General features: G+C 37.8%; 1 long non-coding RNA gene across 4 annotated transcripts in view; it reads left to right on the forward strand.

Moving 5' to 3' along the window:
* LOC132679879 (uncharacterized) overlaps nucleotides 1-23,244 on the forward strand; it is a 297,655-nt gene that overhangs the window by 138,124 nt on the left and 136,287 nt on the right. For all 4 annotated transcript variants that reach the window (XR_013553995.1, XR_013553997.1, XR_013553996.2 and 1 more), the window contains one exon: nucleotides 15,044-15,173. This is a non-coding gene — a long non-coding RNA (uncharacterized LOC132679879). The remainder of the gene's footprint in view (nucleotides 1-15,043; nucleotides 15,174-23,244) is intronic.

The following is a 23,244-nucleotide window of genomic DNA, read 5'->3' on the forward strand; positions in this document are numbered from 1 at the left end:
ACCTTTATTTATGGCTTCTTTTTCCATTCATATGCTTTTAATCTGTGTAAAGTCAAATTTATTCATTCTTCCTTTTATATCCTAAATCTTAACAATATGCTAAGGAAGATCATCCTTGCTTCAAGAATGTAAAAATATTCTCTCCTTTCTTTTTGCAGGATTTGTGTGTATAAATTCTTTAACTACTTGGAATTTATTTTTCATTATACTGTTAGCTATCTAACCTATAATTTCCCAAGTTGTTATCCAATTTTAATGGTGATATTTGTTTTTTACATTTCTCATTAATCTTAATTGCCCTATAATTTAATTTATAATGTATTAAATGCCCATGCACATGTACAGTTTCTGGGCCTTTTATTCCACTCATTGATCAATTTCTCTGTTTTCTGGGTCAGTATCACAGTTTTAATTACTGTAGATTTAGAGTATGTGTCAATAATTTGTAATGCAATCATGTAATTATTCTTTTTTTCTCTATAGTTTCTGGGCATTTTTTTACATTTATTTCTCATGGTATACAATTGTTCAGATTTTCAAAATCAAAAGAAAGAACTGACTGCTTTAGTTATTGAAATTTCATTAAATGTTTATTTCAATTTGGGAAGCATATTCACAAATCTACATGTTCCTATTTAGGAACATAATAGCATTAGAAAGTGTGGTGAGGATATTAGTGGAAAAGAATTGAACTCTCCCTAGGCAGAGTCAACCCTTTTCTCATTAAAGTACCAAAAAAAACCAAAGTATTAGCTGAAATGTTGGCACTGTGCCATATTTAGACCTCCCATAAGCTAATTTGGACCAAGTAAAAATCTTCTTTTTTCAGCTAGATCACTGTGAATGGCCTGGTAGCAAAGAAGAATCTGTTCTGTGTGTGCCACATGTCACCAGTCCCCTTCATCCTTTTATCCCACCATCTTTCTCTGTCCTCACCACCAACCTAACAAACTCCATATGCCAAAATTTGGCACTGCAGTGGGATGGAATGCCACACCCATCAGCATTAAAGAAAGAAGATCCAGAGATACACATAGAAAGAGAAAACATATCTGTCCCATCATTAAAAGAAATATTTAAAGCAAAGTCAGCTAAGGTGGTATGGAGAGAGTCCAATGAAAGAAAGAAATGGTCATACTTGATGAGGAAAAAAAACAATGGGGGCCACTCTGTGTTCTAAACAAAAATTGTAGACAAAGATTGAGTTTCGAGTTCTTCCAAAGGTCTATGTGTGGAAAAATGACCTAATCATTTGATTCCCACTAAAAGTGACCTAACATTTGATTCCTACTAACTATAGTAATAATTCCCCTGCATTTTAGTGTGTATGTGTCTGTGTGTGTACTTTTGTTTTTATATAAATGGAGTCACATTGTATATACTCTTCTGTGATTTGCTTTTTTACTTTTATCATTATGCTTTTGATATTTATTTATGTTGTAGAGAATAGAGTTTATGTTGTTCATTTTCCCTGCTATAAAGTATTCTTTTATAAAAAGAAGACATCACAATTTATTTATTCTTTCTACTGTTGATAGGCATTTGAATTTATTTTCTTTTTGGGTTTTTTTCTTGCTATTACTAAAAAGACTGCCTTGAACATTCCTGCATACCTGTCCTGATAAACATACTCAAGAGTTTCTCTGGGACACATGTACGTGAGAGCGGAATTACTGAAGCAGAGTATGTGCATATTGAATTTGTCCAGGTAGTGTTAGATGTTTTCCAGAGTAGTTGTGCTAAGTCACATGGCCACCAGTAATGTATTTATGTTCCTATCACTCCACATCCTTCCCAAAACATAATATTGTTTGAGTATTCTCATGTTTGTCATCGGATGGTATGAAATGATGTCTCTAATTAAGCATGTCTTTATTACCAAAAATGTTGAATACATCCTCACAATTATTGGCCTTTTGTGCTTCCTCTTTTTAAAAACTACCTCTTTGTGTCTTTTGCCTTTTTTCATTTTCTGCTGTCTTCACTGAAATTTTTCTGATTTGTAGAAATTCTTTATATATTTGAATACTAATGCTTTTGGTTATAAGTGTTACCCAAAAAACTTCTCTCAATTTGTAGCTTGTCTTTTCAATATTTTCTTAGTGTTTTTGAGAAAAAGAAGTGTTTTATTTTCTGCTGGTAAAATTTATAAATCTTTGACTCCAAAAAAAATGGCTTACAATTTTGAGTCTTACTCAAGAAATTCTTCCTTATTCTGAGGTCATAAAATTTTTCCCCTGTATTTAAGTTTTTGCCTTTTTACATTTAAGAACTTGATTCATTTAGAATTATTTTTTTGGGCAGAGAATGAGGTAGAAATCCATTTTAACTTTTGTCCACATGAATAACATTGGCCTGGCACTAGAGTTGCCAGATTTTAGCAAGTAAAAAAATATGTAAGATAACCAGTTTAGTTTAACTTTCAGATAAAAATGAATAATGTTTTAATATAAGTATGTCCCATGCAATATTTTAGACATGCATACTAAAAAAATTATTTGTTGTTTATCTGAAAATTAAATTTAACTGAGCCTTCTCTATTCTATCTGTCAGTCCTACTTGGTACCATTTATTGAATAATCTGTTCTTTATCTCTTGACCTGTAATGGCATTTCTGTCTTTTTTCAGATTTACATATATGTGTAGATCCTTCTGTATTCACTATTCTGTTCCAGTGTCTATATATTTCTTAATTACAATAGCTTTGTAATAAGATTTTCTGTGTCTGCTGAAGTCCCCTGATCTGATTCTTCTTATTCAGAATTATTAACTAGTGCTTCCAGACCTATATTGGATAATTTTAGGAAAATTGGAAGTTTTTGCCTTGTTCTTTACTTTATTGGGACTGCTTATTAGTCACATGGCAGGTAGTCTTCTTGGTTGAGATATATAAATATATATCAGGCTAAGTAAATTTCCATCTAGTTCTATTTAATTTTTAAAATCAAGAATGAACATTAAAATTATTGAATTAACTTTCAGCGTCTTTGGAGATTATTGTAAGAGTTTTCCCTTTCATCAATAGACATTATAATAATGAACTACAATTAGTTGAATTTTTATATATATATTTTTAATGTTTATTTCTGAGACAAAGACAGAGCATGAGAGGGGGAGGGGCAGTGAGAGAGGGAGACACAGAATCTGAAACAGGCTTCAGGCTCTGAGCTGTCAGCACAGAGCCCGACACGGGGCTCGAACTCACGGACAGCGAGATCATGACCTGAGCCGAAGTCAGATGCTTAACCGACTGAGCCACCCAGGCGCCCTGAATTTTTATATTTAAATTGATCATAGTATTTTATTCTTAAATATGTTCCTGGATTTTGCTTGATAATTTATTTAGGATTTTCAAAATGCTATTTATAACAGACTGGTCTTCATTTCTTTTGAGATGTGTGTGTGTGCATATGTGTGTGCTCAAGTGATGGTGAGAGGGAAGAGGGGAGGGTGGGAGCAAAAGGAGACCTTAGCATGTATAACTTAAAAAAAATTGTGGGTTGCTTGGGTGGCTCAGTCGGTTAAGCATCTGACTTTTGATTTCGGCTCAGGTCATGATCTCACTGTTCCTGAATTCGAGCCCCACATCGAACTCTATGCTGACAGTGCAGAGCCTGCTTGGGATTCTCTCTCTGTCCCTCTCTGTCTGCCCCTTCCCCACTCACGCTGTCTCTTTCTCTCTCAAAATAAATAAACTTTAAAAAAAATTGTAAGTAAAGAATTTGTAATTAAAGAATAGAGCCCATCCTTGTCTCCCTCTCTCTCTCTCTCTCTCTCTCTCTCTCTCTTGCTCTCTCACAGAGAAAGAGAGAGCAAGAGAGAGAGAGAGAACCATGCCTCTTTCCAGAATTCCCTAAGAAAGTTCTTCACAGCAGTTAGGACACATTTGACTTTATTCCAAATTCTCATTTTGCAAACAAAGAAGCTGAGTCCCAAAAAAGATTAAATGCTTGTCTGAGTTCACATACCTGGTCTCTCCTTGCTACCGGTATCTAAAAACTGAAAGAGAATAGGTCCTTGAGGGAAAGCTAGTGGAACTTTATTTAAGTTGGAGAAAGGAGACTGACTGGCCACTTCATTATAGTCTTCAAAATGATGAAGGGAATTCAAATAAGCCATGACAGGCTGTCCTTTTCAATGGTCTTTCTGGACAGGAGAAGTAAAATGGCTTTAATTAATTCAAGAGGGATTTGGGTCAGTAGTAAGAACTTCCTGAATGAACGAATTCCAAGACAATGGAAAGTGCTGCCAAAGGAAGCTGAGGAAGAGCTTTTTGTGAAGCTCATAAGGAAAGTGCAGGCTGTTGGTTTTCTGCAATGATTTCAGTACTAGGTTGAACCAGATGAAGTTGTTGCTATTCAAAATGTCTTTACATATAAAAACAGCAAATTCATCGACCTAATACATGTAAGCAAGCAGGCAGGCTTAGCGCTAGAGGACATTTTGTCTTCATTTTAGCCTTTAATTTTACCTGATCTCTATAGAATGTGTAGGATAGGAAAAAAAAAAAACTTTTTTAAGAAGGTCAGGATTTAAAGGTTATGAAGATCCTTACCTAAATTAAACTCTTAGCATTTAAAATCCAGGATTACCAGTATTCTTACTTGTACAACCAATCATTCAAGAACTGATAAATTATGTTTAAAATAAAATGTCGTTAGAATCCACTCCACGTTTTGGATGCTGAGTGTCCTTTTGGTGCCAAGGTATCCCATCTGAATGAGATCTTCAGTAGTCAAAGACTTCAGGCCAGTGTCAGTTGTGATGATTCTGCTGGTGAAATGTGGTATAAATGCTAGTCAAATAGGTTATCTCTCTCCCTCATTTTTGGGTCACACACCATCAGTTATGCAGGAACTCTTCCCATGGCCAGTAGTAGCTTTGGTCATTGTGTATAAATGACTGCTAAGATTTGATATTACTATATAAATTTTTCCAGCCCAGGGAAGTGGGTTGTTCAACTCTGTTGTGATTCCTCCTACATAGCTGTCCTCTGATCCAAAAAAAGCTAGGTTCCTGAGAATGATGGAAACTGTTAAAAGAATCATACTGGACTTGCTGAAGGAATGGGGTTTCCTCTGAAAAGAAATTGTACAATATGCAATTAACTATTTGCCTAGAACGTGTACAAGTGAAATTACCAAGAATAAATTCCTTGATTTTATTTTCTTATCTTGATGGATATAACACATTTAAAAAGGGGCTAAAAGCCTATACAGCCCTGACATACAAACCAGAAACTCCACCTTTGCTATTTGCAATGGCCCTGAAGTCCTCAACAGTGGTACCACACTTCCCATAGGAATTCCCAGATACTCCCATCCATTGTGTTCTTAGGCTTTTGGTGTCTTCACTACTCATTGTTATAACCCTGTAACTTAGCATTTAATCCTGTTAGGTGATATGTTTGTGTGTGTGCTTCTCAAATTCTTCCTCATGACAAACTCTTTCATGAGCTCAGGGACCTATACTTCTAGACCTTTCTGAGTGAGGTGACCTTCAGCATAGAGAGTTTCATTTTCCATGCACCTCATTGCTTCATCTGTAAATGATTTGGAATTCCTACTCAACAGCATTCACAGCACCTATAGTCCCTTGCACAAGTTAGATGCTTAAACACTATTTGGTTGCTTGCTTTATTTTTTGTATCCAGGATGGTTTCTAGCACTCTCCTGGGCACTCATCATTCTTCTACCTCTACACACACATGCCAAACATGTTTTCAGATCTGTGTTCTCCATTCAGCCACTCAAGCTAGAAAACCTCAGTTTCAACCTTGACTCCCGTTTCTTCCCCACCACCCATATCTGACGGTCACCAAAGCCTGCCAGTATTACTTCTTAGCTTTACATTTCTTAAGTATATATCCACTCTAGGCAACCTTTGGTGTCATTACCTCAGTTAGAGCATGATTTAAATGAGATTGCAGCTTCCTTCAAAATGGCTACAATTCTCTCTGTAAAATACAAATTGTATAAGTTTACGTTCCTGCTTAAAACCATGCCTTCTCATGGCATGCAAGCTTCTAAAGTGTCCTACCAGGCCCTCCAAGATCTGTCTTTGGCCCACTCTATTAACTCATTTCACACCTCTCTCCCACTTATGGTACACCACCCCCATACATTCCCCTCCTTGCCTTTGCACAGATGCCCCCTCTACCGGGACACTTTACCACCTCACTCATACCCTCTCTCCTTGCCTGGCTAACTCTGACTGGTTCTCTAAGACTGAACTCAGGCAAGCTCTTTCTGAACCTCTGTCTGCTTTACCTCAGTCTAGGTGAGATGTACCTCCTCAGTGGTCCAATAATGCCCTGTGCATCTATCATTGTGTCATCCCTGACATCTGACATCTTTTGCCCTCATTTCTACCCCATTATCTAGTGCTGTCAATTCAACCTCCAAAACACATTTCTGATCCATCCATGTCTTTCTCTCCCCACTGCTCATAAGTAATTTGAGCATCCTTCATCTCACACCTGACTGCTCTGTGTTGGCCTCTCCGCTGGTCCTTCCAACTGCAGTGGCCCCTCATCTACTGAGTAGGAACCAGAAGTATCTTTCCAGTCATATTTATATACCATGTAGATCCTCTGTAGAGTCTTCATTGACTTTCCTCCACTGACAATAGTGTGGCCTCCCAGGCCCTGCAGGCTCTGGCTCTGCCTCTCTCCAGCCTCAGCTCCCATTATTTTCACCCTCACTCACTAAGTTCCAGCCTTAGGATTCTCAAACCAGACAAGTTCATTCCTGCCCCAGGACCTTTGTGTCAAGCTAGTCCCTTTGCCCAGATCATTTACCCCTTGACTCTTTGTCCAACTCCTACTCATCCATAAGGCCTCAGCCAAAATACCATTTCCTAAGAGACACTTTCCATGTCCCCAATCTCACTTAGATCCTCCTAATCTCACTCATAGCTGTGTTCGCCAGCTGTGTTCATTCATAAAAGTGATCACAGTTCTTAACTATATGTTTATTTGTTTAATGCCTCTCTTACCACACTCTGAGCTCTGTGAGAAGCAGAATCAGGCATGGGTTTTGTTTTGTTTTGTTTTGTTTTGTTTTGATTCTAACCTCTGTATACCTGACACCTACCATAGGCAATAAAGAATGAATGAATGAATGAATTGCATTTACTATATTATTAAAAAATTATCTGTTAGTACCTGTCACATTGAATGTGACAGCATTCAGTGTCACATACAGAGTTCAATAAACTTTACAAAATAAATGCCCAACAGATGTACTGATTAAGAACTGAGCTATTGTGACTCCATATTTCTGAAATAAGCCTTAAATAATAGTTTCATTCATACTTTTAAGAGAGATGAAGACGCAGCTTTCTGAAAAAGTCATCATAATATATTTTGTAAATTTCAAATTTCTAATTACATAAAGGACTTGCTGAAACATCCAGTCTATTCATCTGCTTCTAAAAGGACTTTATTGAGGCACCTGCCTGGCTCAGTCCATAGAGCATACGACTCTTGATCTCAGGGTTGTAAGTTCGAGTCCCACACTGGATGTAGAGATTACTTAAAAATAAAATCTTAGGGGAGCTTGGGTGGCTCAGTCGGTTGAGCGTCTGACTTCAGCTCAGGTCATGATCTCACAGTCTGTGAGTTTGAGCCCCGCATCGGGCTCTGTGCTGATGGCTCAGAGCCTGGAGCCTGCTTCCGATTCTGTGTCTCCCGCTCTCTCTGCCCCTTCCCTGCTCATGCTCTGTCTCTCTCTGTCTCAAAAATAAATAATAAAAAACATTAAGAAAAAAAAATTTTTTTTTAAATAATAAAATCTTAAAGGGACTTTACTAATATTATTTTAGGTGGACACCCATCTTTGGTATCCTGAAAGTCTATCATATTAAAGAAATTTTTCTCCATGTGCCTCTTCTGATCAACTACTTGTGTAAAAATTTTTAAAATTGTTGATTGTACATTTTTTAATGTTATTACTATATTTCATTATTATTTCAAACATTTTTTTGAAGCTCCAAAATGGTATACTTTTTTAAAAATAAACTCTATTTCCAGTGTGGGGCTCAAACTCAGAATCCCAAGATCAAGAGTTGTGTGCTCTACCAACTGAGCCAGCAGGTGCCCCTCCAAAATGGTGTACTTAAATCCAGATACTATTCCAAGGGCTGACCGAGGATTAAAATGTTAAAATTGGGTAGGGGCGGGGGGGGGGGGCGGGGAGGGGGGAAGGAATTGCCCCTAGAACTTATTACTGCAAAAGGGGAGAAAAATGATACATATTATATTAAGAAGAGATTCTTAAAGCAATACACACAATTAAAGGCTGAATATGCAAACAAAATAAAAAAATCGCCATGATGTTTAACTTCATTGAATTATGTGTCTTTGAGCAGCTGGAGTTAGAGTCCCCTCTGGATATAGTCATCTGGACCTGGAGTTGCAGTCTGCTTCCCAAAGAAGCATCCAATTTGTCCCTCTTCCTTCTACCCTCACATGTAGCTTATTAGTTCCACAATTATTCTCCTTGCCCTCAATTTGGGGAAATGTCTAAATAGTTGCTTAAACTCTTAAATATTTCATTGCATTTGAAAATCCAATTCCACTTGGGGCGCCTGGGTGGCGCAGTCGGTTAAGCGTCCGACTTCAGCCAGGTCACGATCTCGCGGTCCGTGAGTTCGAGCCCCGCGTCGGGCTCTGGGCTGATGGCTCGGAGCCTGGAGCCTGTTTCCGATTCTGTGTCTCCCTCTCTCTCTGCCCCTCCCCCGTTCATGCTCTGTCTCTCTCTGTCCCAAAAATAAAAATTAAAAAAAAAAAAAAAAGAAAAAAAAAAAAAAGAAAATCCAATTCCACTTAAAAACCTTTGTTTTGTTTATCTATGGTATGCACATCTTTAAAATTTTTTTTTCAATAGAAATTGTCAGTTTCAAAGGCTCAAGAGTAAAGAATTTTATGCTTTTTTATCTTCCTTTAGACCTCACTATTCAACTGAAAATAGAAACATTTTGAAATGCAATAATATTTAAGATTTCAAAATAACTGCCTCCAGAGCAGGAGAGCTTCCATTTCTAATTTTTCCTAAATCTTCACCTTGATAAAAGAAATTAGTCTTGGCTAAGAAGGGTGATATGGTCACATGCTGTATACAGATATTCTAAAACACTAAAGTTGTGATACTCAATATTATCAACTACTTGTTTTTTTAAGTAAAAATAATTTATTAATTAAAAAATCCATTTATTAATAACCTGTGCACATAAGGCTAAAATTAATTTTCCAATGAGATGACCAGATGATTGGTTTTATTATAAATTGTCTTTTTGTCTTTTTGTTTTAGAATGCAAGTGTATCTATAATCATTTAATTAGGAATGATGAAAATTGGTTTTGTTATTTTAAAGAGTTTCTATCTTTATTATATAAATTAGGAAGAAAAGTAATAGGATCCTCAAGAGATAAATGGATAAAGGACATAAACAATTCACAAATAATCTAGAATGGACCCAAAATTGTTATGTGCAAAATTGCTCTCCAGAGTGTTGGTTATAAAGTGAAAAACAGGAATGGTCTAAATAAAAAATTAAAATGTGGGAAATGGGTGACATAGAAAAGATTATACAGCCATTTAAAATCATGTTTAGGAGAAATTATTAATAATCTGGGAAGGATTTTGGGGCGCCTGGGTGGCTCAGTCAGTTAAGCGTCCAACTTCAGCTCAGGTCACGATCTCACGGTCCGTGAGTTCGAGCCCCGCGTCGGGCTCTGGGCTGATGGCTCAGAGCCTGGAGCCTGCTTCCGATTCTGTGTCTCCCTCTCTCTCTGCCCCTACCCTGTTCATGCTCTGTCTCTCTCTGTCTCAAAAATAAATAAACGTTAAAAAAATTTTTTTAAGTAAAAAGTAATCTGGGAAGGATTCTGTTATGTGAAAAAAAAAATGCAGTTATATGTCATTACATACAATACAATCACAACTTTCTCAAAAAAATAAAAACAATGGATTATTATCCTGCCTTAAAAAAGAAAGAAAATTCTGATATATTCCACAACATGGATGAATGTTAAAGATTATGCTAAATCAAATGAGCCAGTCACAAAATACTGTATAATTCTACTTACATAAGTTATCGAGAGTAGTCAAATTCATAGATATAGAAAATAAAATGGAGGTTTCCAGGGGCTCAGGGAATGGGAAAGAACAGGGAGTTAATGTTTAATAAATGCAGAATTTCAGTTTGGGAAGGTGAAAAAAAAGTTCTAGAGGTGGATGATGGTGATAGTTGTAGAATAATATGAGTGTACCAATGCCACAGAACTGTACACTGAAAAATGGTTTAAATGGTAAATTATATGTTTTATATATAGTACCACAAAAAAGATGACCTATATGACCTTTAACTAGTTTCTCCTACTGTTAATGTCCTACAAAACCATAGTACGATGATTAAAACCAAAGAAAGAACATCAGTGTAATACTATTAACCACACTGCAGACTTCATTTAAATCATATCAGTAGTGCCATTAATACTCTTTTTTTCTGTTTCAGGATTTAGATCGGTAAGCCTTTTTATAACAAACCAAAAAAATGTAAATACTTTATAGAAGAACTTTCCATTTGGTTTCTTTAAATGATAGCCCCTATTATTATATTTTAAATATCTTCAAATTTTACCCCCCAAAAAGTTTAGGAATTTATCTGTTGTATAAAACATGTTTTGTGCAATAGAATTACGGTTGATAGCTGAATAAAGGCAGCTGGCTTGGAGGACCATATCAGTTAAAATTAGGTTCCAACTAGAATTAAAATTAAAAAAACAAAACTGGATTAAACTAGAATTAAAATTAACAAAACTAGGTTAAACAATATAGTTGTTTATTTCTCGGTTATATAAAAGTCCATAGGTATGTGGTCCAGAGGTGATATGGGAACTCCATGCTCTCAGGATGTCCATGTTGTTCTTGTTCTGCATGCATGGCTTCCATTCCCAAGATAATGATACATGATAGCTGCTGGAACTCCAGCCATTACATCCACATCCAGGCAGTAAGGAGGAAAGATGACAGAAAATTTCCCCTCTCCCATTAAGGACAATATCCAAAAGTTGTACATCCACTTTTATTCCACTGGCCAGAACTAAATTATGTGTGTACATATAACCATAAGGGAGGTTGGAGGTTATAATATGTATTCTGGGATGGTATGCCCCCACCAAAAAAACTGGGAGTTCAATTACTAAGGAAGGTTGATTATGTAGAAAAATATTTTAGAGGATAGGCAGTACGTAACATGAGGCATCCTTCATTCTGGGCATAGGCATAAACTGAAATCTGGAGAAAGAAAACAGGAAGCAAGAAATACTTTTCTACCTTGATCATTGGCAAACGTTTTTTTCATTACAGAGGAGAAGTTAAGGTAAAATATGCTACTGCTCCTAATCTGATGCGTAGGGATGTCCTTGGACCCCATAGGAACTGCTGAATGGGAGTCAGTGAGATCCCTCTCTTCAGCTTCTTCAGCTTGCACACCCAACTCAGGACCTTTATTTCAGAAATCTTACTTCCCCTCAACTGGACCCCACCATTTGGGCCTTCCCCACCTCAATAGTCCCTCTTTACAAAAAGGCTAGAGCAGGTCTGGTTTCAAGAAATCAGATTTTCTAAAATAATTTGAGCTCCTCAACAAAACAGAATACAAAAGGACCATTAAATGTGTTATAACTATTAAAAGACGTAGGCAGATATTCATTCTCTTTATCTGTATGAAGAATTTCTCTTCCTGACATTGAGTCATGTTCACTTTTCCCAAGAGGGAATAAAATGTTCCCCATAAAAGCACAACCTTTTCTTTCCCAGTGCTCTGGACCCATGCCAACATAACAGAAACAGCCAAATAAAGGGCTGTGATAAGCTCCTCAGGTGCCAGGGGAATGTTATCAGAGGAAATCATCTTCCTCCCTGTGACAAGACATGGATCCTCAGCATACTCACAAAAATATTGGGGCCCCCAAGGAATAGAAATTCATCAAATACTCAGTGGGGAATTGTGCACAAAACAGCAATGGAAGCCAGTGGGAACACAGTTTTATTAACTCCAAAAAGTTGTACCAATTGGGTTCTTAGGAATAGTCCCCAGATTGATATGCCTGGAGACAAAGGACTTTTAGTGACAAATTTGATAAAATGTGTGAGAAATACTGTCTTTATTTGCTTAAGATTACAATGTTAAATTTGGAGGAATGTTTTAGTCTGTAAAATACAGTCTTTATATCATCTATTGCACCACAACAAGGAATATTAGGGACAAAAGTTGAATGCAGTTGATGTGCAAAGAATTTAGAAATGCAACCTCTTTGATTTTATCTATAACCAAATAAGTCTTTGCTACATGCTGGATGGTAGGAAAGGAAAACAAATGTCTAATCTGGTTGAAGAGGCACAGTGTTTCTCCAGGAAGAAAGTTCAGTCTCAGATTTTTCTGTCTTTTCAGTCCTTTACTTTCATTCAAGATGGCATCCAAGGATGGAGCAAAAGGTTGTGGTTTGAGTTACCAGGTGGGGATACCAGGTGGTTGGGTATAGTGTACTTCAGCATGTCTCATCTCTGAGGCAGCAACTTTTGTCCATCAGCCTAGTGCCTGCCCTGCTGATTTGTGTGGCTAAAGTTTGTGGCTACTGTGATTCCAGGTCTGTACTTAATAACTGCTCCCAGGAGCACATTTGCACTGTTGATAGGGTAGTAAATCGACACAGCCACTATGGAAAACAGTATGGAGATCACTCAAAAAATTAAAAATAGAACTACCATAAATCCATTAATCCTTATTCTGGATATGTTTCCAAAGTAAATGAAAAGAGGGTAAAAATATATCTGCACTCCTGTGTTCATTGCAGCATTATACACAATAGCCAAGGTATGAAAACAACCCACATGTCCATCAGTAGATAAATGGATATACACACAATGGAATATTATTCAGCCATGAAAAAGAAGGAAATCCTGTCTTTGCGACAATATAGATGGATCTTGAGGGCATTATGCTAAATGAAGTAAGTCAGAGAAAGACAGACCCTATATGATCTCACTTATATGTGAAATCTAAAAAAGTTTAACGCATAGAAGCAGAGTAGGAAAGTGGTTGCCAAGGCCTAGGAGTAAGAGAAATGGGGAGATGCTGGTCAAAGGGTACATAATTCAGGTACAAGATGAAGTTGTGGGGATCTAATGTAGAGCATGGTGATAATACCATGGTTAATAATACCAGAATATAAACTTGAAAGTTGCTGAGAGAGTAGATCTTAAATGTTCTTACCACACACACACACACAAAGGTAATTATGTGGGGTTATGGAGGTGTTAGCTAACACTGTGGTGGTAATAATTTTGTAATATATATCATTTGTATATATATTTATTTGTGTATATATATTACAGGTTATACACCTTAAATTTACACAATATTATATATCAATTATATCTCAGTAAAACTGTAAAAATATAAAAGAACTGTTTCCAGCTTTCCAATAGAAATTTTCACACTGTGACCTAGAAATGAATAGAGCAACATTCTAGCTTGAGTTTCCTGGATCAGTTTCCTATAAAGCAAGAATTTTAGCCTGAGAACCACTCTGCACAAGGGAATATAAATATTTTCACAATAATTCATCCATCTCTTGGCTCTATAAATATCTCCTGTGTGAAGGATTTATTCACGAAAAAAAAATGGCTGTTGAATGTTGCTATTCCAATTGAGTGAGTGGTTCATTCATTGGAGATCTAAGTGATGATCATAAATAGAAATATAGAATACTAACACTGGAAGGAACTCATCTCTGTTTTATAGGCTTGAGAAAACAGCCTAGGTTAAGCTAAGTGACTTACTTAAAGTCACCTAGTTAATAATTGGCAGAGCTGGAATCTGAATCTGGGACCTCTGAGTCTTATTACACCACAGAAGTTTAAAAGTACTTTTTTACTTACCTAATTACTAATTCACCACAAACTAAAATGGAGTCTGCATGTTTCTTATCAATAATTAAAATGTTAATATGCATATACTGTTACCTTTTTGGGAAGTTCAGTTGGGTTATGAATAGTCTTCATTAATATTAATTAATTAAAAGTCTTTAATTTTCTGGGGCACCTGCGTGACTCCCTTGGTTAAGCATCTAACTCTTGATTTTGGCTCAGGTCATGATCTCACACTTGATTAGATCAAGCTGCCTGACAGCATGGAGCCTGCTTGGGATTCTCTCTCTCTCCCTCTCTGTGCCCCTTCCCCACATGCACACGCACACACTCTCTCTCCAATCAACTTTAAATTAAAAAAATTTTTTTGTTACTGTTTATTTATCTTAGAGACAAAGCCTGAGTGGGGGAGGGGCAGAGAGAGAGAGAGAGAGACACAGAATCTGAAGCAGGCTCCAGGCTCCAAGCTGTCAGCACAGAGCCCAACGTGGGGCTCAAACCCACCATCCCTGAGATCATGACCTGAGCCGAAGTTGGAGGCTTAACTGACTGAGCTACCCAGGCACCCCAATAGAAATAAACTTTAAAAAAAAATAAAAAGTCTTGGGGCACCTGGGTGGCTCAATAGGTTAAGTGTCCAACTTCGGCTCAGGTCATGATATCATGGTTCGTGAGTTCAAGCCCTGCATTGGGCTCTGTGCTGACTGCTTGGAGCCTGGAACCTGCTTCAGATTCTGTGTCACCCCTCTCTCTCTCTGCTCCTCCCCCACTCATGTTCTGTCTCGTTCTCTCAAAGATGAATAAACATTTGAAAAAATTAATAAAAATAAAGTATTTAACTTTCATACAAATATCTATTTTACAACCAAAACAGTTCTGAATCAATGTGAGTGACAGAACACTGGGATTTTCTCCTGGGTCTCAGTATTATGTCTTTGGAATGCTTTATTTCAAGCAAGCATTTTTAATGACATCAAGTAGACTATTTCTAAGAGTTCTTTTACTCTTAAAAATTAGAAGAAGAAATACCCAAAGAAAGTATTTGGGTCAATTGGTAATTGACTAATTCCAAATCACAATTACACTGTATTTTATGTCTCCATATAGATCCAAGAACAGAACTACCTGACTCCAGCATGAAAATCCTCTTGAGAAACTCTCCTGCAGAGCTTGTCTCCCAGCCACGTCTACACATATGCCTCTGTGGATAGTACATTAATACTACTCACAATAGAAGGTATTGTTCTTTATAGTTAGTCAAATTAATTATTTGAGCACCCCAGGATGTACAACATGAAAGAACAGCTTTATAGATATTCAGGGCACTATATAATATGCCACGGTGAATTATTGACTCTAATGAGAACATCTTTAAAAGGCTGAACTCCCAGGGGTGCAGGATGAAGAATTGGGAGGAGGGGCCCGTACGTTAAATCAATAATTAGGAAGAAAGGAGGAAGACAGATTGGGACAGAGATTTCTGAAAACTGAACACTTGTCATCTGTGCATCTCCCTTGCTGATAATTCATTAAATGAAGATTAACTTCAGTAACTTATTGACCAACATGCCAATAAATCCTGAGCTATAACATCTGTGATGCAGGAAATGGACAAGCCTAGATACCTTGCCAGGGGGATGGACTAAGTGTGATGTGACTTAGAGAAATTCATGAGCATACTTAAACATTGTGCTAGTTATATGTGTTTCACATTTATATACTGTGCTACGTATCATATTAGTTTGATAGGGGATATAAAAGAAGCAGGTAACATTCTTAAAGGTGTTAATAGTTTATCTAGACATGAACTATGCATATATATGGTTCACTCAAGAGGATTTACCCATATTTCTTGAAACACCACTATGATCATTTGCGACAAGGAATTGTATCCTTTACATCATCTTTGACTTTATCTCATGTTCACATTTTATCTAAGTAAACTTTCTTTAGAAACAGACTGTTTTCACTGTTGCCATACATGCTACCAAAAGAACAGAGATGATATAAGTTTGTGTGCATCATGACAAATTTTTTTTAAAAAGTGTAATTATAGACTGCAGTGAAATTTTTGGAAGCACTTCTAGTCTTCTAGAATCACTTATGTATATTGTGTTAAAGGCTTTTCTGACGATAAATCAGATGTGGAAGAGTGATACTTTTGGACCACTTCTTAAAGAGGTTCAATTGGTTAAGGTCCTAGAACATGAGGAAAACCCCAATATTCAGCTCCTAAGAGAAATATGTATATTCTACACTACTCAGAAAAGTTTCAAAGATAACTATCATTTTGAGGTCTTAGGGAAATAAGGGAGGTAGTGTTAGGGAATCCTCCATTCTTCACTTTCTACGGTAGTGCCAAGAGGGTTGGGGATGAGTCTACAGGTGTTTGGGACTTGCTGGGTTCCTTCCACTAAGGTCTCCCTTCCATCTGCCCTATGAAGGGGCTCAACTCAGTCTACCCACAGCTCCCTCCAAGAGTAGAGAGCACATAAAGAATTCATTCCCACCAACACATCCTCAGATGAGGTCATCACAGTGTCAAGGTCTGTCTTTCCCCTGGACCTTCTATCTATTACCAAGGCTTCCAGAACCTGAATCCTGTTCCCTTCAACCTACTCCTTAGAACCTTCACAACTGGGTCTTCTAGCCGAGGCCATGGGTCCCTGTTGCCTGAACTCTTAGGGTCTCACTGCCAATGCCTTCCTGGACTGGCCATCTACCTGTTCTGTAGCCTGAGGTGTTACTGCACGTGAATTTCAAACACACACACACACACACACACACGCACACACACATGCACTCACACAAACACACACTCAGGGTTTCTTCATTCTGAGATTTTATGAAAGAACAATGGTAACTGCGGCAACCCTTGTTGTCTCCCTGTGGAGTTTTTGAAAGATTGATGTTTTGTATTGTTTTTTCATCCTAGAAAACATTGGCCTCAAAAGGCAAAAAGTCTCTGGCAAGAGAAATGTTCTTAGAAGGCCCTGAAAATATAGTCTCCTTTCATGACAGTTAGCAAAATATCTTCTGTCACTTCTGGGACTCTCATTCCCCCTCTGTGCTGCATTCATAGCGTTCAAGTATATTAAGCATTCACATCATTTATATGTGGCCCAGCCTCTGTTCTAATCCTATGTATTAGTACAGCTAACTGCAGCTCACTCAGTGCTGCTGTTTGCACAGCTGGACATGTCGGATAGAATGAGTTCATCCCTTCAAAGATGAGCTTAAAGCCGCCGTCTAGTAGTGTCTTTCTTTTTTACACCTACGACCATTCCTCATTGTTCTCACAAGCACAGTGAGTTTTAATGAAGTCATGTCTTTTAGTGTAACGCTGCAGGTGCACAAATGCTGATAAACCTCCTTAACTCACTGTCAGATCAGCATGTTTATCTTCAAGCTGCAGAATGTATTTAATTATAAGATATGAAAAGGTCCTTCAGATTTGTTCTCTGGGCTCAGAACTAATGACTCATCTATGAAGCACAGTGTCTCCCCAAAGGTTATAATGGCTAGTTGCTGATCTTCTGAAGAACTCATTCATGGTAGCATCTAGACTGCAAGGTATAGAAATTTCTTTTAAAAATAAAGAAATGGCCTCTGAAGGCCCAGGAAACTTTACCAAATACAGAGTTAACATAATCAAACCTACACACACACATGCATATATATGTGTGCATATATGTACATGTATATGAATGTGTGTTGTGTGTGTGTGTGAGTGTGTGTGTGTGTGTGTGTGTGTGTGTGTAGAGAGAGAGAGAGAGATGCCAATATGGTATGCTGTAACAAGCTTCCAGAGCTGTGCTATAAGGAATTCACTCTTAAAATTTTAAGAGGTACATACCCCTAGGAAGTTTATAAATTAAATTTATAAATTAAATTTAATCACATTGCTTTCTTCTTAAGACTAGATTTCTGAGGGAATGGTAGTTTGACCTGGACATTGGGAAGGAGATGTGTGAGGAGGGAATAGGTGCTGAGAAGAGGGTGGAGGGGCACCTGTGTGGCTCAATCAGTTAAGCGTCTGACTCTTGATTTTGGCTCAGGTCATGATCTCATGGTTCATGAGATCAAGCCCCATATTGGGCTCCGTACCAACAACGCAGTGCCTGCTTGGGATATTCATTCATTCATTCATTCATTCATTCATTCTCTCTCTCTCTCTCTCTCAAAATAAATAAACATTTAAAAAAAAGAAGGGGGGATAACAGGGTTAGGGAGTGCTCACTTCTCTCCAGTAAGATGTGGCTGGAGCTGTCCCTTCAGAAGGAGAACACCATGGATTCAGAGGGCCATGGGGATCCCAAGGGAAGGAGAAGAGACAAACAAAGGATGTAAGTGGGAAGCCTAGCATGGGCAAGGATAGGGAGGGCAGAAGGAAGATAGGATTCAGTCACAAAGACAAATAGGCTTAGTGGAAAGCACATTCATTAATTGAGAGTTAGATAAATCATTTGACCTATAAGCATGTTTTCATCTGCCTATCTCACTTCATAGCTATTAGTGTAAGATCATGCCTTATGAACAACTTGCTGGAAAGTGTTTTAAAACTATAAAGCAAAAACCAAAACAAACTATAGCATAATGTAAATTATCATAATTATTACTTCCTTTAATCAGTTGAATATTTATTTATTGAACACTGACCATTTGCCATGTGCTATACACAGTAAAAAATCCCTTCACTCAAGTTTCTCAGGGCTCAGTGAGGAGACAGGTGAAGAAATAAATAACCATGCAAAATACACATACCATAAAGTTCTACAAGGGTAAGGAAGAAGAGGGAACATGTCTACCTGGAGAAATTAAGGCTTTACAGAGGAGGAGATGGTTGAGCTGGGTCCTGCTTGATGAGGTCACAATAGGAGACAATGGAAAGTCAGAAGGAACAGCAAGGGCAGAAGCAGCCAGCCCCATGTGGCAAGTCTATGCTGCTCAGTGCTGCTTGGCGTAAAGAATAAAAAGCACAAGAATGCCAAATCTCATAACTAACTCCCCTGGCCTGATTCCATGCTCACCAAGCCATCTTCGGATGATAATTTGGCTTCCCGCTTAGATTTGCCTGCAGGGAAAGCACATGCTGGTCAAGAGGCTGAAGTATCCAGTCCGCTAGGTGATTATATTTCTCATTGTAAATTAATAAATCAGCATTCTGGCTGATGCATTTTTTAAAGTTCAGAAATGAAACTATCACTTATAAGGCAGTTGTAAAGGAAATTAGGTGAAAATTCACCAGGAAATCAGCCTTCAGGCTGCTGATGTGGACAATGACAGAACAGCTGTGCAAACACCACAGGTAACTTCCAGGAATGGGCTCCCGACAAAGCCATATTACACAGTGCATTTTCTTCATACGTCAAGTGCTCCCTTTAACATTTTCCTCCATTGTCATAATCCCCTGAAATAGCCAAAAGAAGCATCAAATGTCAGTCTTTCCAGACTCCTAGAAACCAAGGTCTGGAGAATAAAATGAACCTACTGTACCAGATCCTTTACCCTTCCTTCCATGGGCTGAATTGTGTGCCCTCCAAAACTTTATGTTGAAGTTCTAACTCCTAGTGCCTCAAAACGTGTCTGTATTTGGACACAGAGCCTTTAAAGAAATAATTAAAACTCAGTGAAGTCATTAGGGTAGCCCCTAGTCCAGTATATCTGATCTTCTTATAAGAAGAGGAGATTAGAACACAGACATGCACAGACCATGTGAAGACAGAGGGAGAAGATGGCCGCCTGCAAGACAAGGAGAGAGGCCTTAGAAGAAACAACCTTCCCCACACCCTCTTCTCGGACTTGCAGCCCCTGGTACTATGAAAGAATAAATTTCTACTGTTTAAGCCACTCAGTCTGTGGTGCTTTGTTATAGTAGCCCAAGAAATACACTTCTTTTCATATTCTTCCCCCAACCATTCCAAACAGAAGTCAACTATCTGGGCCCTTCAACCTAGACAACCCAGAAGATTGTCTACACCAGCAGGAGGAATGCATTTTAGTCCTTCATGATCGTTTTCACTCCATTTACTCAAGTGGGTGACTTTGGAGCCCGTGCCATCAGAAGCAGGGTCCAGTCCTGCTAAAGTAACCAAAGACATGGCTTCTGAAGCATGAGAGTCTGAAAGTGTTAGGCCTTTATGAAACTGTATCTAGTCCTGGACACAGATGAGGAGAAGACCTTATATCCTGAAAGTACAAGAATTTAAGATATTCTTCATTTTACCATGATATTTTTCTTATTTTCTATTTTAAAAAGCCAATGTCCTGCTGGACAAGTGAGCCACAGAGAGTCAGACCACTGTCCAGCTAGTTTCTGAAGATCAGAACTAGATCTATCAGAACATCCCTAGAACAATCTTAACTTATGGGAGAAACTCCAAAATCTCTCGTATTATTTAATGATTCATTTATGAATGTTTGGAGTACCTCAGTTCCAGACTTATGGTTTCAAGGTCTACACACATGTAAGGTTCAATTCTTTTTGCAGGCTATGTCTGTGAAAAACAGTTTGAGGGACTGGGTTCAAATATGTTTCATTCTTTCCTTGTCCACTTGTTTTCTTTTTTTTTTTTTCTTTTGGCACTTTTTTTTTGAGAAGAAGGACTAACATCTTTTTCTTTATAACAATCATCAGCAGATAGATATCGATGTGATTCATTAATACTGATGGTTCATTAATATATTGCTTTTAAATCTCCACTAAAATATACCACATTTGGAAGATAAAATCTTCTTCTTTCCCAACACTCAAAACCTGCTGCAGTTCAATTAGAATTTCCATTAAAAATTCTCCTGTTACATGACCAGTGGTAAGTCATGTGAATAGTATGTGCCCTTGAAATGATGTGATGAAAATGGCACTTCACTTCTCTGATCTTCCTCCCAAAAAACACATAACTCAGTCTAATCACAAGAAAAGCATAAGACAAATCCCATATCCCCAACTGAGGGGCATTTGATAAAATACTGGACCAGGACTCCTCAAAATTGTCAAGGCTTTCGAAATAAGGAAAGTTTGGGAAACTATCACAGCCCAGAGGAGCTTTAGGAGACAAGATGACTGATGTAATATGGATGAGATCTTGGAACAGAAAAAAGACATTAGGTAAAAATAAAGGAAATTTGAATAAAGCATAATAACTTTTCAACACTGGTTTGTTAATAGTAACAAATGTATTGTAGTAATGTAAGATGTTACTAATAGGAGAACTGGGTGAGGGGCATATGGGAACTCTGTGTACTATCTTCGCAATTTTTCTGTAAATGTAATATTGTTCTAAAATAAAAAGTTAACATTAAAAAATGTTCCTGTTTAGCTACTCTCCCCAAAGGCCATTCCTGTCTGTAACTGGGCTCTAATACATAGCCAATGTTCTCTAATATGTGGCTCCCCTCCCTCTATTTCCCTCTCCCAGTGCAACTTTTGTATGCATTTCATATAAGCACTTTATCTTTCAGTAACAAGAGCTTCTGTTAACTTTCAACAGTCATTTGAAGGCTGTTGCTCCCTCTTCTCTTTAAAACTAATACTTTAGTGGAGGCTTCATATCATCATCTCATCCTCTGGACAGAACCAGCACATGACTCTTGTCTTCATGTTTTCTCTATTGGGATGTCTACAACCTCAGTTCCTGGGGCAGCTTTCTCACAGAATAAGCCCCAAGTTTTCATTAAATAAAGCCCTCTGGGACCAAAGCTCAGCTGCTAGGAGTGGTAGAGAGATGCCAAGAGGCCCCACACTAAATCAGTGTGAGGGAAATCGATACCAGGGAGAGCTAGGGTACATGTTTTCAGCCCTTAGCATTAAACATCTTGCAACACTAAAGGCATCCAGATACACGCCACCTGGGACCCAATGTCCCTAAAGAGAGTATACCTTTAGTGTTTAATCATTTGGGATTTGGCTCATTATTCTGTTTTTTTGTTTGTTTTGGTTTTTAATCTAAAAGCAGTGTTTGCAAAAAAAAAAAAAAAAAAAGTCTGTTGGACTTTATATTTAATTCACACTCAAGTAGGGTTGTATTCAGAGCCAAGCAGACCTTGATCTTCATTTATTATTCAAGAATACAATTAGTCTGGAGTTGGTTTTCAGACCTAAACACAAAGAAAGACCCACATAAATCTGAGCAGGGATAATGCCACTCTCCCTGTAACTGATGTGATGATGGAGCGAGTAGCAGGCAGCAAATCAATATTCCACCATCCTCCTCAACACAAGGCTTAAAGGAAGTCTTTGCCCCTGCTCAGAAAGCAGGGCAAGATGGACCTGCCTAGCAAATATTTACCTGAGGGAATCCCTTTTGCTTTGCAAATCATTGATTTAAAAAATATATGGGTGCTAAGAGGAAGAAAGCCTATGATCTAATAATGTATGCTCAGCACAAAAGTACGATAATGCTAGGGAAAAACTGAGCTGCTAGTCCTTCAGGAAAAAAGAAAATTTAACCCTCTGATGGGACAGGTGGAATCCTGGAAACCCTCTAATAAGGAAACAAGAGTCTGAAAACAATTGTTTTAGGTCACATATGCATACATATTCCATTGACCTTTATGGAAATAGAATGTTTCAATTTGTATCTAATAATCAGCACTACCAATCAAATTAAAATGTAAATACATAACTGCATTATAGATTAGATCAGTATGCAATAATTTTATTCCTTGAATAATACCTACTGTCTGTTGAGTGCTAACTATGTGTCTAGCACTATAATAAGGACTTCTCATTAGCTCAGTCACACCTCACAAGAACCCCAGGAAGGCATCACTATTATTATCCCTATTTTATGGCTGAAGATACCTAAGCTAAGAGAAGGTAAATAATCCTTCCAAGGTGTTACCAGTTGGTTAGAGGGAACACTGGAATTTGAATTGCTGTCTCTCTGGGACTGAAGCGCAATGCAAAGCCATCATGCTGGTGGTTCTGTCACTCTTCCCCATGCTCTCATGTACTTCAGTACAGAAGCCCTCCTGCCACCTCCAAATAGCTATTAGGAGCCCTGCAACTCTCAGCTACTCTGGCAGATCTTTCCTACTAGAAGAAAACATGCAAGAGTAAGGAATGCTCATGAGACCCATAATTCATTGCCATTACCACCTCCAAATAATTGTTGAGAATTCTGCAATAATAATTTAGGATAAAAAAAAATTCTTCCTCGGCAGAAAGCTTCAGAACTGTTAGATCAGAACCATTGATCAAACTTCTTCCTGCATTAGAATCACCAGGAGGGCTTGTTTTTTTAAAAAAAAATTTTTTTTAACATTTACTTATTTTTGAGACAGAGAGCATGAACAGGGAGGGTCAG

Source organism: Panthera onca, chromosome A2, assembly GCF_046562875.1.
Source record: "Panthera onca isolate mPanOnc1 chromosome A2, mPanOnc1 haplotype 2, whole genome shotgun sequence".
Taxonomy (NCBI): domain Eukaryota; kingdom Metazoa; phylum Chordata; class Mammalia; order Carnivora; family Felidae; genus Panthera; species Panthera onca.